Here is a 13,246-nt window from a genome sequence, read left to right on the forward strand (position 1 = left end):
CATTTCTTCCGCAAAGAAACTCAATCCGTTTTTTCGAGGAGAGAGACTTCGAATTTAATCTCTCAAAAAAGTTCGTATTCAGGAAAAATAACTAATTTCCGCAGTCAGGATGGCCGAGCGGTTAAGGCGTCAGATTTAAGCTCTGATTCTCGAAAGAGGGCGTGGGTTCGAATCCCACTTCTAACAGATTCATTCCATTCATTTTTTCCGTAAAGAAACTCAATCCGTTTTTTCGAGGAGAGAGACTGTGAATTTAATCTTTGTAAAAAAAAACGTATTCTGAAAAATAACTTATTTCCGCAGTCAGGATGGCCGAGCGGTTAAGGCGTCAGATTTAAGCTCTGATCTTCGAAAGAGGGCGTGGGTTCGAACCCCACTTTTGACAAATTCTTTCTTTTCATTTCTTGCGCAAAGAAACCCTATCCGTTTTTTCGAAGAGAGTGACTGCGAATTTAATCTTTCTAAAAAAAGTTCGTATTCTGAAAAATAACTAATTTCCGCAGTCAGGATGGCCAAGCGGTTAAGGCGTCAGATTTAAGCTCTGATCTTCGAAAGAGGGCGTGGGTTCGAACAGCACTTTTGACAAATTCTTTCTTTTCATTTCTTGCGCAAAGAAACCCTATCGGTTTTTTCGAAGAGAGTGACTGCGAATTTAATCTTTCTAAAAAAAGTTCGTATTCTGAAAAATAACTAATTTCCGCAGTCAGGATGGCCGAGCGGTTAAGGCGTCAGATTTAAGCTCTGTTCCTCGAAAGAGGGCGTGAGTTCGAACCCCACTTTTGACAAATTCTTTCTTTTCATTTCTTGCGCAAAGAAACCCTATCCGTTTTTTCGAAGAGAGAGACTGCGAATTTGATCTCTCAAAAAAAATTCGTATTCTGGAAAAATAACTATTTTCCGCAGTCAGGATGGCCGAGCGGTTAAGGCGTCAGATTTAAGCTCTGATTCTCGAAAGAGGGCGTGGGTTCGAATCCCACTTCTAACAGATTCATTCCATTCATTTCTTCCGTAAAGAAACTCAATCCGTTTTTTCGAGGAGAGAGACTGTGAATTTAATCTTTGTAAAAAAAGTTCGTATTCTGAAAAATAACTAATTTCCGCAGTCAGGATGGCGCCGAGCGGTTAAGGCGTCAGATTTAAGCTCTGATCCTCGAAAAAGGGCGTGGGTTCGAACCCCACTTCTGACAAATTCTTTCCTTTCCTTTCTTCCGCAAAGAAACTCATTCCGTTTTGTCGAGGAGAGAGACTGCGAATTTGATCTCTCAAAAAAAGTTCGTATTCTGGGAAAATAACTATTTTCCGCAGTCAGGATGGCCGAGCGGTTAAAGCGTCAGATTTAAGCTCTGATTCTCGAAAGAGGGCGTGGGTTCGAACCCCACTTCTTACAAATTCTTTCATTTCTTCCGCAAAGAAACTCAATCCGTTTTTTCGAGGAGAGAGACTGCGAATTTAATCTCTCAAAAAAGTTCGTATTCAGGAAAAATAACCATTTTCCGCAGTCAGGATGGCCGAGCGGTTAAGGCGTCAGATTTAAGCTTTGATTCTCAAAAGAGGGCATGGGTTCGAATCCCACTTCTAACAGATTCATTCCGTTCATTTCTTCCGTAAAGAAACTCAATCCGTTTTTTCGAGGAGAGAGACTGTGAATTTAATCTCTCAAAAAAGTTCGTATTCTGGAAAAATAATAATTTCCCCAGTCAGGATGGCCGAGCGGTTAAGGCGTCAGATTTAAGCTCTGATCCTTGAAAGAGGGCGTGGTTTCGAACCCCATTTCTGACAAGTTGTTCGGTTTCATTTGTTACTCAAAGAAACTCAATCCGTTTTTTTGAGGTGAGAGACTTCGAATTTAATCTCTTAAAAAAAGTTCGTATTCTGGAAAAATAACTAGTTTCCGCAGTCAGGGTGGCCGAGCGGTTAAGGCGTCAGATTTAAGATCTGATTCTCGAAAGAGGGCGTGGGTTCGAACCCTACTTCTTACAAATTCTTTCCTTTCATTTCTTCCGCAAAGAAACTCAATCCGTTTTTTCGAGGAGAGAGACTGCGAATTTAATCTTTCTAAAAAAAGTTCGTATTCTGGAAAATAACTATTTTCCGCAGTCAGGATGGCCGAGCGGTTAAGGCGTCAGATTTAAGCTCTGATCCTCGAAAGAGGGTGTGGGTTCGAACCCCACTTCTGACAAATTCTTTCTTTTCATTTCTTCCGCAAAGAAACCCTATCCGTTTTTTCGAGGAGAGAGACTGCGAATTTAATCTTTCTAAAAAAAGTTCGTATTCTGAAAAATAAATAATTTCCGCAGTCAGGATGGCCGAGAGGTTAAGGCGTCAGATTTAAGCTCTGATCCTCGAAAGAGGGCGTGGGTTCGAGTCCCACTTCTAACGAATTCATTCCTTTCATTTCTTCCGTAAAGAAACTCAATCCGTTTTTTCGAGGAGAGAGACTGCGAATTTAATCCTTCTAAAAAAAGTTCGTATTCTGGAAAAATAACTTACTTCCGAAGTCAGGATGGCCGAGCGGTTAAGGCGTCAGATTTAAGCTCTGATCCTCGAAAGAGGGCGTGGTTTCTAACCCCCATTTTGAGAAATTCATTCGTTCATTTCTTTCTGCAAAGAAACTCAATCCGTTTTTTCGAGGAGAGAGACTGCGAATTTAATCTCTCAAAAAAGTTCGTATTCAGGAAAAATAACTATTATCCGCAGTCAGCATGGCCGAGCGGTTAAGGCGTCAGATTTAAGCTCTGATCCTCGAAAGAGGGCGTGGGTTCGAACCCCACTTATGACAAATTCTTTCTTTTCATTTCTTCCGCAAAGAAACCCTATCCGTTTTTTCGTGGAGAGAGACTGCGAATTTAATCTTTCTTAAAAAAGTTTGTATTCTGAAAAATCACTAAATTCCGCAGTCAGGATGGCCGAGCGGCTTAGGCGTCAGATTTAAGCTCTGATCCTCGAAAGAGGGCGTTGGTTCGAACCCCACTTCTGACAAATTATTTCATTTCATTTCTTCCGCAAAGAAACTCAATCCGTTTTTTCGAGGAGAGAGACTGCGAATTTAATCCTTCTAAAAAAAGTTCCTATTCTGGAAAAATAACTTATTTCCGCAGTCAGGATGGCCGAGCGGTTAAGGCGTCAGATTTAAGCTCTGATCCTCGAAAGAGGGCGTGGGTTCGAACCCCACTTCTGACAAATTCTTTCCTTTCCTTTCTTCCGCAAAGAAACCCTATCCGTTTTTTCGAGGAGGGAGACTGCGAATTTAATCTTTGTAAAAAAACTTCGTATTCTGAAAAATAACTAATTTCCGCAGGCAGGATGGCCGAGCGGTTAAGGCGTCAGATTTAAGCTCTGATCCTCGAAAGAGGGCGTGGTTTCGAACCCCACTTCTAACAAAATCATTCCTTTCATTTCTTCCGTAAAGAAACTCAATCCGTTTTTTCGAGGAGAGAGACTGTGAATTTAATCTCTCAAAAAAAGTTCGTTTTCTGGAAAAAATAACATGTTTACGCAATCAGGATGGCCGAGCGGTTAAGGCGTCAGATTTAAGCTCTGATCCTCGAAAGAGGGCGTGGGTTCGAACCCCACTTCTGACAAATTCTTTCCTTTCCTTTCTTCCGCAAAGAAACTCAAACCGTTTTGTCGAGTAGAGAGACTGCGAATTTAATCTCTCAAAAAAAGTTCGTATTCTGGAAAAATAACTAATTTCCGCAGTCAGGATGGCCGAGCGGTTAAGGCGTCAGATTTAAGCTCTGATTCTCGAAAGAGGGCGTGGGTTCGAACCCCACTTCTTACAAATTCTTTCATTTCTTCCGCAAAGAAACTCAATCCGTTTTTTCGAGGAGAGAGACTGCGAATTTAATCTCTCAAAAAAGTTCGTATTCAGGAAAAATAACTATTTTCCGCAGTCAGGATGGCCGAGCGGTTAAGGCGTCAGATTTAAGCTCTGATTCTCGAAAGAGGGCGTGGGTTCGAATCCCACTTCTAACAGATTCATTCCATTCATTTCTTCCGTAAAGAAACTCAATCCGTTTTTTCGAGGAGAGAGACTGTGAATTTAATCTCTCAAAAAAGTTCGTATTCTGGAAAAATAATAATTTCCCCAGTCAGGATGGCCGAGCGGTTAAGGTGTCAGATTTAAGCTCTGATCATTGAAAGAGGGCGTGGTTTCGAACCCCATTCCTGACAAGTTGTTCGGTTTCATTTGTTACTCAAATAAACTCAATCCGTTTTTTTGAGGTGAGAGACTTCGAATTTAATCTCTTAAAAAAAGTTCGTATTCTGGAAAAATAACTAGTTTCCGCAGTCAGGGTGGCCGAGCGGTTAAGGCGTCAGATTTAAGCTCTGATTCTCGAAAGAGGGCGTGGGTTCGAACCCTACTTCTTACAAATTCTTTCCTTTCATTTCTTCCGCAAAGAAACTCAATCCGTTTTTTCGAGGAGAGAGACTTCGAATTTAATCTTTCTAAAAAAAGTTTGTATTCTGAAAAATAACTAAATTCCGCAGTCAGGATGGCCGAGCGGCTTAGGCGTCAGATTTAAGCTCTGATTCTCGAAAGAGGGCGTGGGTTCGAACCCTACTTCTGACAAATTCTTTCCTTTCATTTCTTCCGCAAAGAAACTCAAACCGTTTTGTCGCGGAGAGAGACTGCGAATTTAATCTCTCAAAAAAAGGTCGTATTCTGGAAAAATAGCTCGTTTACGCAGTGAGGATGGCCGAGCGGTTAAGGCGTCAGATTTAAGCTCTGATCCTCGAAAGAGGGCGTGGGTTCGAATCCCACTTCTAACAAATTCATTCCTTTCATTTCTTCCGTTAAGAAACTCAATCCGTTTTTTCGAGGAGAGAGACTGCGAATTTAATCTCTCAAAAAAAGTGCGTATTCTGGAAAAATAGCTCGTTTACGCAGTGAGGATGGCCGAGCGGTTAAGGCGTCAGATTTAAGCTCTGATCCTCGAAAGAGGGCGTGGGTTCGAATCCCACTTCTAACAAATTCATTCCTTTCATTTCTTCCGTAAAGAAACTCAATCCGTTTTTTCGAGGAGAGAGACTGCGAATTTAATCCTTCTAAAAAAAGTTCGTATTCTGGAAAAATAACTTATTTCCGCAGTCAGGATGGCCGAGCGGTTAAGGCGTCAGATTTAAGCTCTGATCCTCGAAAGAGGGCGTGGGTTCTAACCCCCATTCTGAGAAATTCATTCGTTCATTTCTTTCTGCAAAGAAACTCAATCCGTTTTTTCGAGGAGAGAGACTGCGAATTTAATCTCTCAAAAAAGTTCGTATTCAGGAAAAATAACTATTTTCCGCAGTCAGCATGGCCGAGCGGTTAAGGCGTCAGATTTAAGCTCTGATCCTCGAAAGAGGGCGTGGGTTCGAATCCCACTTCTAACAAATTCATTCCTCTCATTTCTTCCGTTAAGAAACTCAATCCGTTTTTTCGAGGAGAGAGACTGCGAATTTAATCTCTCAAAAAAAGTGCGTATTCTGGAAAAATAGCTCGTTTACGCAGTGAGGATGGCCGAGCGGTTAAGGCGTCAGATTTAAGCTCTGATCCTCGAAAGAGGGCGTGGGTTCGAATCCCACTTCTAACAAATTCATTCCTTTCATTTCTTCCGTAAAGAAACTCAATCCGTTTTTTCGAGGAGAGAGACTGCGAATTTAATCCTTCTAAAAAAAGTTCGTATTCTGGAAAAATAACTTGTTTCCGCAGTCAGGATGGCCGAGCGGTTAAGGCGTCAGATTTAAGCTCTGATCCTCGAAAGAGGGCGTGGGTTCTAACCCCCATTCTGAGAAATTCATTCGTTCATTTCTTTCTGCAAAGAAACTCAATCCGTTTTTTCGAGGAGAGAGACTGCGAATTTAATCTCTCAAAAAAGTTCGTATTCAGGAAAAATAACTGTTTTCCGCAGTCAGCATGGCCGAGCGGTTAAGGCGTCAGATTTAAGCTCTGATCCTCGAAAGAGGGCGTGGGTTCGAACCCCACTTCTGACAAATTATTTCATTTCATTTCTTCCGTAAAGAAACTCAATCCGTTTTTTCGAGGAGAGAGACTGCGAATTTAATCTTTCTAAAAAAAGTTTGTATTCTGAAAAATAACTAAATTCCGCAGTCAGGATGGCCGAGCGGCTTAGGCGTCAGATTTAAGCTCTGATCCTCGAAAGAGGGCGTTGGTTCGAACCCCACTTCTGACAAATTATTTCATTTCATTTCTTCCGCAAAGAAACTCAATCCGTTTTTTCGAGGAGAGAGACTGCGAATTTAATCCTTCTAAAAAAACTTCGTATTCTGAAAAATAACTAAATTCCGCAGTCAGGATGGCCGAGCGGCTTAGGCGTCAGATTTAAGCTCTGATCCTCGAAAGAGGGCGTTGGTTCGAACCCCACTTCTGACAAATTATTTCATTTCATTTCTTCCGTAAAGAAACTCAATCCGTTTTTTCGAGGAGAGAGACTGTGAATTTAATCTCTCAAAAAAAGTTCGTTTTCTGGAAAAAATAACATGTTTACGCAATCAGGATGGCCGAGCGGTTAAGGCGTCAGATTTAAGCTCTGATCCTCGAAAGAGGGCGTGGGTTCGAACCCCACTTCTGACAAATTCTTTCCTTTCCTTTCTTCCGCAAAGAAACTCAAACCGTTTTGTCGAGTAGAGAGACTGCGAATTTAATCTCTCAAAAAAAGTTCGTATTCTGGAAAAATAACTAATTTCCGCAGTCAGGATGGCCGAGCGGTTAAGGCGTCAGATTTAAGCTCTGATTCTCGAAAGAGGGCGTGGGTTCGAACCCCACTTCTTACAAATTCTTTCATTTCTTCCGCAAAGAAACTCAATCCGTTTTTTCGAGGAGAGAGACTGCGAATTTAATCTCTCAAAAAAGTTCGTATTCAGGAAAAATAACTATTTTCCGCAGTCAGGATGGCCGAGCGGTTAAGGCGTCAGATTTAAGCTCTGATTCTCGAAAGAGGGCGTGGGTTTGAATCCCACTTCTAACAGATTCATTCCATTCATTTCTTCCGTAAAGAAACTCAATCCGTTTTTTCGAGGAGAGAGACTGTGAATTTAATCTCTCAAAAAAGTTCGTATTCTGGAAAAATAATAGTTTCCCCAGTCAGGATGGCCGAGCGGTTAAGGCGTCAGATTTAAGCTCTGATCCTTGAAAGAGGGCGTGGTTTCGAACCCCATTCCTGACAAGTTGTTCGGTTTCATTTGTTACTCAAAGAAACTCAATCCGTTTTTTTGAGGTGAGAGACTTCAAATTTAATCTCTTAAAAAAAGTTCGTATTCTGGAAAAATAACTAGTTTCCGCAGTCAGGGTGGCCGAGCGGTTAAGGCGTCAGATTTAAGCTCTGATTCTCGAAAGAGGGCGTGGGTTCGAACCCTACTTCTTACAAATTCTTTCCTTTCATTTCTTCCGCAAAGAAACTCAATCCGTTTTTTCGAGGAGAGAGACTTCGAATTTAATCTTTCTAAAAAATTTCGTATTCTGGAAAATTACTATTTTCCGCAGTCAGGATGGCCGAGCGGTTAAGGCGTCAGATATAAGCTCTGATCCTCGGAAGAGGGCGTGGGTACGAACCCCACTTCTTACAAATTCTTTCCTTTCATTTCTTCCGCAAAGAAACTCAATCCGTTTTTTCGAGGAGAGAGACTGCGAATTTAATCTTTCTAAAAAAAGTTCGTATTCTGGAAAATAACTATTTTCCGCAGTCAGGATGGCCGAGCGGTTAAGGCGTGAGATATAAGCTCTGATCCTCGAAAGAGGGCGTGGGTTCGAACCCCACTTCTTACAAATTCTATCCTTTCATTTCTTCCGCAAAGAAACCCTATCCGTTTTTTCGAGGAGAGACACTACGAATTTCATCTTTCTAAAAAAATTTCGTATTCTGGAAAAAAAATAATTTCCCCTGTCAGGATGGCCGAGCGGTTAAGGCGTTAGATTTAAGCTCTGATCCTCGAAAGAGGGCGTGGGGTCGAACCCCACTTCTGACAAATTCTTTCCTTTCATTTCTTCCGCAAAGAAACTCAAACCGTTTTGTCGAGGAGAGAGACTGCGAATTTAATCTCTCAAAAAAAGTTCGTATTCTGGAAAAATAGCTCGTTTACGCAGTGAGGATGGCCTAGCGGTTAAGGCGTCAGATTTAAGCTCTGATACTCGAAAGAGGGCGTGGGTTCGAACCCCACTTCTGACAAATTCTTTTTTTTTCATTTCTTCCGCAAAGAAACCCTATCCGTTTTTTCGAGGAGAGAGACTGCGAATTTAATCTCTCAAAATAGTTCGTATTCTGGAAAAATAATTAATTTTCGCAGGCAGGATTGCCGAGCGGTTAAGGCGTCAGATTTAAGCTCTGATTCTCGAAAGAGGGCGTGGGTTCGAACCCCACTTCTTACAAATTATTTCCTTTCGTTTCTTCCGCCAAGAAACTCAATACGTTTTTTCGAGGAGAGAGACTGCGAATTTAATCATTCTTAAAAAATTTCGTTTTCTCAAAACTAACTACTATCCGCAGTCAGGATGGCCGAGCGGTTAAGGCGTCAGATTTAAGCTCTGATCCTCGAAAGAGGGCGTGGGTTCGAACCCCACTTCTGACAAATTCTTTCTTTTCATTTCTTCCGCAAAGAAACTCAAACCGTTTTGTCGAGGATAGAGACTGCGAATTTAATCTTTCTAAAAAAAGTTCGTATTTTGGAAAAATAATAATTTCCCCAGTCAGGATGGCCGAGCGGTTAAGGCGTCAGATTTAAGCTCTGATCATCGAAAGAGGACGTGGGTTCGAACCCCACTTCTGACAAATTCTTTCCTTTCATTTCTTCCGCAAAGAAACTCAAACCGTTTTGTCGAGGATAGAGACTGCGAATTTAATCTCTCAAAAAAAGTTCGTTTTCTGAAAACTTACTACTATCCGCAGTCAGGATGGCCGAGCGGTTAAGGCGTCAGATTTAAGCTCTGATCCTCGAAAGAGGGCGTGGGTTCGAACCCCACTTCTGACAAATTCTTTCTTTTCATTTCTTCCGCAAAGAAACCCTATCCGTTTTTTCGAGGAGAGACACTACGAAATTCATCTTTCTAAAAAAAGTTCGTATTTTGGAAAAATAATAATTTCCCCAGTCAGGATGGCCGAGCGGTTAAGGCGTCAGATTTAAGCTCTGATCCTCGAAAGAGGACGTGGGTTCGAACCCCACTTCTGACAAATTCTTTCCTTTCATTTCTTCCGCAAAGAAACTCAAACCGTTTTGTCGAGGATAGAGACTGTGAATTTAATCTTTCAAAAAAAGTTCGTATTCTGGAAAAATAACTTGTGTACGCAGTCAGGATGGCCGAGCGGTTAAGGCGTCAGATTTAAGCTCTGATCCTCGAAAGAGGGCGTGGGTTCGAACCCCACTTCTGACAAATTCTTTCTTATCATTTCTTCCGCAAAGAAACTCAAACCGTTTTGTCGAGGATAGAGACTGCGAATTTAATCTTTCTAAAAAAAGTTCGTATTTTGGAAGAATAATAATTTCCCCAGTCAGGATGGCCGAGCGGTTAAGGCGTCAGATTTAAGCTCTGATCCTCGAAAGAGGGTGTGGGTTCGAACCCCACTTCTGACAAATTCTTTCTTTTCATTTCTTCCGCAAAGAAACCCTATCCGTTTTTTCGAGGAGAGAGACTGCGAATTTAATCTTTCTAAAAAAAGTTCGTATTCTGAAAAATAAATAATTTCCGCAGTCAGGATGGCCGAGAGGTTAAGGCGTCAGATTTAAGCTCTGATCCTCGAAAGAGGGCGTGGGTTCGAGTCCCACTTCTAACAAATTCATTCCTTTCATTTCTTCCGTAAAGAAACTCAATCCGTTTTTTCGAGGAGAGAGACTGCGAATTTAATCCTTCTAAAAAAAGTTCGTATTCTGGAAAAATAACTTACTTCCGCAGTCAGGATGGCCGAGCGGTTAAGGCGTCAGATTTAAACTCTGATCCTCGAAAGAGGGCGTGGGTTCTAACCCCCATTCTGAGAAATTCATTCGTTCATTTCTTTCTGCAAAGAAACTCAATCCGTTTTTTCGAGGAGAGAGACTGCGAATTTAATCTCTCAAAAAAGTTCGTATTCAGGAAAAATAACTATTTTCCGCAGTCAGCATGGCCGAGCGGTTAAGGCGTCAGATTTAAGCTCTGATCCTCGAAAGAGGGCGTGGGTTCGAACCCCACTTATGACAAATTCTTTCTTTTCATTTCTTCCGCAAAGAAACCCTATCCGTTTTTTCGTGGAGAGAGACTGCGAATTTAATCTTTCTTAAAAAAGTTTGTATTCTGAAAAATCACTAAATTCCGCAGTCAGGATGGCCGAGCGGCTTAGGCGTCAGATTTAAGCTCTGATCCTCGAAAGAGGGCGTGGGTTCGAACCCCACTTCTGACAAATTCTTTCCTTTCCTTTCTTCCGCAAAGAAACCCTATCCGTTTTTTCGAGGAGGGAGACTGCGAATTTAATCTTTGTAAAAAAACTTCGTATTCTGAAAAATAACTAATTTCCGCAGGCAGGATGGCCGAGCGGTTAAGGCGTCAGATTTAAGCTCTGATCCTCGAAAGAGGGCGTGGTTTCGAACCCCACTTCTAACAAAATCATTCCTTTCATTTCTTCCGTAAAGAAACTCAATCCGTTTTTTCGAGGAGAGAGACTGTGAATTTAATCTCTCAAAAAAAGTTCGTTTTCTGGAAAAAATAACATGTTTACGCAATCAGGATGGCCGAGCGGTTAAGGCGTCAGATTTAAGCTCTGATTCTCGAAAGAGGGCGTGGGTTCGAACCCCACTTCTTACAAATTCTTTCATTTCTTCCGCAAAGAAACTCAATCCGTTTTTTCGAGGAGAGAGACTGCGAATTTAATCTCTCAAAAAAGTTCGTATTCAGGAAAAATAACTATTTTCCGCAGTCAGGATGGCCGAGCGGTTAAGGCGTCAGATTTAAGCTCTGATTCTCGAAAGAGGGCGTGGGTTCGAATCCCACTTCTAACAGATTCATTCCATTCATTTCTTCCGTAAAGAAACTCAATCCGTTTTTTCGAGGAGAGAGACTGTGAATTTAATCTCTCAAAAAAGTTCGTATTCTGGAAAAATAATAATTTCCCCAGTCAGGATGGCCGAGCGGTTAAGGCGTCAGATTTAAGCTCTGATCATTGAAAGAGGGCGTGGTTTCGAACCCCATTCCTGACAAGTTGTTCGGTTTCATTTGTTACTCAAATAAACTCAATCCGTTTTTTTGAGGTGAGAGACTTCGAATTTAATCTCTTAAAAAAAGTTCGTATTCTGGAAAAATAACTAGTTTCCGCAGTCAGGGTGGCCGAGCGGTTAAGGCGTCAGATTTAAGCTCTGATTCTCGAAAGAGGGCGTGGGTTCGAACCCTACTTCTTACAAATTCTTTCCTTTCATTTCTTCCGCAAAGAAACTCAATCCGTTTTTTCGAGGAGAGAGACTTCGAATTTAATCTTTCTAAAAAAAGTTTGTATTCTGAAAAATAACTAAATTCCGCAGTCAGGATGGCCGAGCGGCTTAGGCGTCAGATTTAAGCTCTGATCCTCGAAAGAGGGCGTGGGTTCGAACCCCACTTCTTACAAATTCTATCCTTTCATTTCTTCCGCAAAGAAACCCTATCCGTTTTTTCGAGGAGAGACACTACGAATTTCATCTTTCTAAAAAAATTTCGTATTCTGGAAAAAAAAATTTCCCCTGTCAGGATGGCCGAGCGGTTAAGGCGTTAGATTTAAGCTCTGATCCTCGAAAGAGGCCGTGGGGTCGAACCCCACTTCTGACAAATTCTTTCCTTTCATTTCTTCCGCAAAGAAACTCAAACCGTTTTGTCGCGGAGAGAGACTGCGAATTTAATCTCTCAAAAAAAGGTCGTATTCTGGAAAAATAGCTCGTTTACGCAGTGAGGATGGCCGAGCGGTTAAGGCGTCAGATTTAAGCTCTGATCCTCGAAAGAGGGCGTGGGTTCGAATCCCACTTCTAACAAATTCATTCCTTTCATTTCTTCCGTAAAGAAACTCAATCCGTTTTTTCGAGGAGAGAGACTGCGAATTTAATCTCTCAAAAAAAGTGCGTATTCTGGAAAAATAGCTCGTTTACGCAGTGAGGATGGCCGAGCGGTTAAGGCGTCAGATTTAAGCTCTGATCCTAGAAAGAGGGCGTGGGTTCGAATCCCACTTCTAACAAATTCATTCCTTTCATTTCTTCCGTAAAGAAACTCAATCCGTTTTTTCGAGGAGAGAGACTGCGAATTTAATCCTTCTAAAAAAAGTTCGTATTCTGGAAAAATAACTTATTTCCGCAGTCAGGATGGCCGAGCGGTTAAGGCGTCAGATTTAAGCTCTGATCCTCGAAAGAGGGCGTGGGTTCTAACCCCCATTCTGAGAAATTCATTCGTTCATTTCTTTCTGCGAAGAAACTCAATCCGTTTTTTCGAGGAGAGAGACTGCGAATTTAATCTCTCAAAAAAGTTCGTATTCAGGAAAAATAACTATTTTCCGCAGTCAGCATGGCCGAGCGGTTAAGGCGTCAGATTTAAGCTCTGATCCTCGAAAGAGGGCGTGGGTTCGAACCCCACTTCTGACAAATTATTTCATTTCATTTCTTCCGCAAAGAAACTCAATCCGTTTTTTCGAGGAGAGAGACTGCGAATTTAATCTTTCTAAAAAAACTTCGTATTCTGAAAAATAACTAATTTCCGCAGTCAGGATGGCCGAGCGGCTTAGGCGTCAGATTTAAGCTCTGATCCTCGAAAGAGGGCGTTGGTTCGAACCCCACTTCTGACAAATTATTTCATTTCATTTCTTCCGTAAAGAAACTCAATCCGTTTTTTCGAGGAGAGAGACTGTGAATTTAATCTCTCAAAAAAAGTTCGTTTTCTGGAAAAAATAACATGTTTACGCAATCAGGATGGCCGAGCGGTTAAGGCGTCAGATTTAAGCTCTGATCCTCGAAAGAGGGCGTGGGTTCGAACCCCACTTCTGACAAATTCTTTTTTTTTTCATTTCTTCCGCAAAGAAACCCTATCCGTTTTTTCGAGGAGAGAGACTGCGAATTTAATCTCTCAAAATAGTTCGTATTCTGGAAAAATAATTAATTTTCGCAGGCAGGATTGCCGAGCGGTTAAGGCGTCAGATTTAAGCTCTGATTCTCGAAAGAGGGCGTGGGTTCGAACACCACTTCTTACAAATTATTTCCTTTCGTTTCTTCCGCAAAGAAACTCAATACGTTTTTTCGAGGAGAGAGACTGCGAATTTAATCTTTCTTAAAAAAGTTC

At 41.6% G+C, this 13,246-nt stretch overlaps 33 non-coding genes across 33 annotated transcripts; all 33 read left to right on the forward strand.

Annotated features, from left to right (window-relative positions):
- Nucleotides 1-103: 103 nt before the first annotated feature.
- Nucleotides 104-186, forward strand: TRNAL-UAA (transfer RNA leucine (anticodon UAA)). The gene has a single exon. It is a non-coding gene; the product is annotated as a tRNA-Leu (tRNA).
- Nucleotides 187-302: 116 nt separating this feature from the next.
- TRNAL-UAA (transfer RNA leucine (anticodon UAA)) lies at nucleotides 303-385 on the forward strand. The gene has a single exon. It is a non-coding gene; the product is annotated as a tRNA-Leu (tRNA).
- A 517-nt stretch (nucleotides 386-902) lies between these two features.
- On the forward strand, nucleotides 903-985 carry TRNAL-UAA (transfer RNA leucine (anticodon UAA)). The gene has a single exon. It is a non-coding gene; the product is annotated as a tRNA-Leu (tRNA).
- A 117-nt stretch (nucleotides 986-1,102) lies between these two features.
- TRNAL-UAA (transfer RNA leucine (anticodon UAA)) lies at nucleotides 1,103-1,187 on the forward strand. The gene has a single exon. It is a non-coding gene; the product is annotated as a tRNA-Leu (tRNA).
- A 909-nt stretch (nucleotides 1,188-2,096) lies between these two features.
- On the forward strand, nucleotides 2,097-2,179 carry TRNAL-UAA (transfer RNA leucine (anticodon UAA)). The gene has a single exon. It is a non-coding gene; the product is annotated as a tRNA-Leu (tRNA).
- A 117-nt stretch (nucleotides 2,180-2,296) lies between these two features.
- Nucleotides 2,297-2,379, forward strand: TRNAL-UAA (transfer RNA leucine (anticodon UAA)). Its single transcript has one exon. It is a non-coding gene; the product is annotated as a tRNA-Leu (tRNA).
- A 718-nt stretch (nucleotides 2,380-3,097) lies between these two features.
- On the forward strand, nucleotides 3,098-3,180 carry TRNAL-UAA (transfer RNA leucine (anticodon UAA)). Its single transcript has one exon. It is a non-coding gene; the product is annotated as a tRNA-Leu (tRNA).
- Nucleotides 3,181-3,498: 318 nt separating this feature from the next.
- Nucleotides 3,499-3,581, forward strand: TRNAL-UAA (transfer RNA leucine (anticodon UAA)). Its single transcript has one exon. It is a non-coding gene; the product is annotated as a tRNA-Leu (tRNA).
- A 117-nt stretch (nucleotides 3,582-3,698) lies between these two features.
- Nucleotides 3,699-3,781, forward strand: TRNAL-UAA (transfer RNA leucine (anticodon UAA)). The gene has a single exon. It is a non-coding gene; the product is annotated as a tRNA-Leu (tRNA).
- A 111-nt stretch (nucleotides 3,782-3,892) lies between these two features.
- On the forward strand, nucleotides 3,893-3,975 carry TRNAL-UAA (transfer RNA leucine (anticodon UAA)). Its single transcript has one exon. It is a non-coding gene; the product is annotated as a tRNA-Leu (tRNA).
- A 715-nt stretch (nucleotides 3,976-4,690) lies between these two features.
- Nucleotides 4,691-4,773, forward strand: TRNAL-UAA (transfer RNA leucine (anticodon UAA)). The gene has a single exon. It is a non-coding gene; the product is annotated as a tRNA-Leu (tRNA).
- Nucleotides 4,774-4,890: 117 nt separating this feature from the next.
- Nucleotides 4,891-4,973, forward strand: TRNAL-UAA (transfer RNA leucine (anticodon UAA)). Its single transcript has one exon. It is a non-coding gene; the product is annotated as a tRNA-Leu (tRNA).
- Nucleotides 4,974-5,490: 517 nt separating this feature from the next.
- Nucleotides 5,491-5,573, forward strand: TRNAL-UAA (transfer RNA leucine (anticodon UAA)). The gene has a single exon. It is a non-coding gene; the product is annotated as a tRNA-Leu (tRNA).
- A 317-nt stretch (nucleotides 5,574-5,890) lies between these two features.
- Nucleotides 5,891-5,973, forward strand: TRNAL-UAA (transfer RNA leucine (anticodon UAA)). The gene has a single exon. It is a non-coding gene; the product is annotated as a tRNA-Leu (tRNA).
- A 518-nt stretch (nucleotides 5,974-6,491) lies between these two features.
- On the forward strand, nucleotides 6,492-6,574 carry TRNAL-UAA (transfer RNA leucine (anticodon UAA)). The gene has a single exon. It is a non-coding gene; the product is annotated as a tRNA-Leu (tRNA).
- A 117-nt stretch (nucleotides 6,575-6,691) lies between these two features.
- Nucleotides 6,692-6,774, forward strand: TRNAL-UAA (transfer RNA leucine (anticodon UAA)). The gene has a single exon. It is a non-coding gene; the product is annotated as a tRNA-Leu (tRNA).
- A 111-nt stretch (nucleotides 6,775-6,885) lies between these two features.
- On the forward strand, nucleotides 6,886-6,968 carry TRNAL-UAA (transfer RNA leucine (anticodon UAA)). Its single transcript has one exon. It is a non-coding gene; the product is annotated as a tRNA-Leu (tRNA).
- Nucleotides 6,969-7,083: 115 nt separating this feature from the next.
- TRNAL-UAA (transfer RNA leucine (anticodon UAA)) lies at nucleotides 7,084-7,166 on the forward strand. The gene has a single exon. It is a non-coding gene; the product is annotated as a tRNA-Leu (tRNA).
- A 716-nt stretch (nucleotides 7,167-7,882) lies between these two features.
- On the forward strand, nucleotides 7,883-7,965 carry TRNAL-UAA (transfer RNA leucine (anticodon UAA)). Its single transcript has one exon. It is a non-coding gene; the product is annotated as a tRNA-Leu (tRNA).
- A 117-nt stretch (nucleotides 7,966-8,082) lies between these two features.
- TRNAL-UAA (transfer RNA leucine (anticodon UAA)) lies at nucleotides 8,083-8,165 on the forward strand. The gene has a single exon. It is a non-coding gene; the product is annotated as a tRNA-Leu (tRNA).
- Nucleotides 8,166-8,482: 317 nt separating this feature from the next.
- TRNAL-UAA (transfer RNA leucine (anticodon UAA)) lies at nucleotides 8,483-8,565 on the forward strand. The gene has a single exon. It is a non-coding gene; the product is annotated as a tRNA-Leu (tRNA).
- A 117-nt stretch (nucleotides 8,566-8,682) lies between these two features.
- Nucleotides 8,683-8,765, forward strand: TRNAL-UAA (transfer RNA leucine (anticodon UAA)). The gene has a single exon. It is a non-coding gene; the product is annotated as a tRNA-Leu (tRNA).
- Nucleotides 8,766-8,881: 116 nt separating this feature from the next.
- On the forward strand, nucleotides 8,882-8,964 carry TRNAL-UAA (transfer RNA leucine (anticodon UAA)). The gene has a single exon. It is a non-coding gene; the product is annotated as a tRNA-Leu (tRNA).
- A 117-nt stretch (nucleotides 8,965-9,081) lies between these two features.
- On the forward strand, nucleotides 9,082-9,164 carry TRNAL-UAA (transfer RNA leucine (anticodon UAA)). The gene has a single exon. It is a non-coding gene; the product is annotated as a tRNA-Leu (tRNA).
- A 117-nt stretch (nucleotides 9,165-9,281) lies between these two features.
- On the forward strand, nucleotides 9,282-9,364 carry TRNAL-UAA (transfer RNA leucine (anticodon UAA)). Its single transcript has one exon. It is a non-coding gene; the product is annotated as a tRNA-Leu (tRNA).
- Nucleotides 9,365-9,481: 117 nt separating this feature from the next.
- TRNAL-UAA (transfer RNA leucine (anticodon UAA)) lies at nucleotides 9,482-9,564 on the forward strand. Its single transcript has one exon. It is a non-coding gene; the product is annotated as a tRNA-Leu (tRNA).
- Nucleotides 9,565-9,681: 117 nt separating this feature from the next.
- Nucleotides 9,682-9,764, forward strand: TRNAL-UAA (transfer RNA leucine (anticodon UAA)). Its single transcript has one exon. It is a non-coding gene; the product is annotated as a tRNA-Leu (tRNA).
- Nucleotides 9,765-10,281: 517 nt separating this feature from the next.
- Nucleotides 10,282-10,364, forward strand: TRNAL-UAA (transfer RNA leucine (anticodon UAA)). The gene has a single exon. It is a non-coding gene; the product is annotated as a tRNA-Leu (tRNA).
- Nucleotides 10,365-10,876: 512 nt separating this feature from the next.
- TRNAL-UAA (transfer RNA leucine (anticodon UAA)) lies at nucleotides 10,877-10,959 on the forward strand. Its single transcript has one exon. It is a non-coding gene; the product is annotated as a tRNA-Leu (tRNA).
- Nucleotides 10,960-11,672: 713 nt separating this feature from the next.
- On the forward strand, nucleotides 11,673-11,755 carry TRNAL-UAA (transfer RNA leucine (anticodon UAA)). Its single transcript has one exon. It is a non-coding gene; the product is annotated as a tRNA-Leu (tRNA).
- A 117-nt stretch (nucleotides 11,756-11,872) lies between these two features.
- TRNAL-UAA (transfer RNA leucine (anticodon UAA)) lies at nucleotides 11,873-11,955 on the forward strand. Its single transcript has one exon. It is a non-coding gene; the product is annotated as a tRNA-Leu (tRNA).
- A 517-nt stretch (nucleotides 11,956-12,472) lies between these two features.
- On the forward strand, nucleotides 12,473-12,555 carry TRNAL-UAA (transfer RNA leucine (anticodon UAA)). The gene has a single exon. It is a non-coding gene; the product is annotated as a tRNA-Leu (tRNA).
- Nucleotides 12,556-12,873: 318 nt separating this feature from the next.
- TRNAL-UAA (transfer RNA leucine (anticodon UAA)) lies at nucleotides 12,874-12,956 on the forward strand. Its single transcript has one exon. It is a non-coding gene; the product is annotated as a tRNA-Leu (tRNA).
- The last annotated feature ends 290 nt before the right edge of the window (nucleotides 12,957-13,246 follow it).

This window comes from Leiobunum rupestre, chromosome 1 (genome assembly GCF_980474605.1).
Source record: "Leiobunum rupestre chromosome 1, qqLeiRupe1.1.hap1, whole genome shotgun sequence".
Lineage (NCBI taxonomy): Eukaryota > Metazoa > Arthropoda > Arachnida > Opiliones > Sclerosomatidae > Leiobunum > Leiobunum rupestre.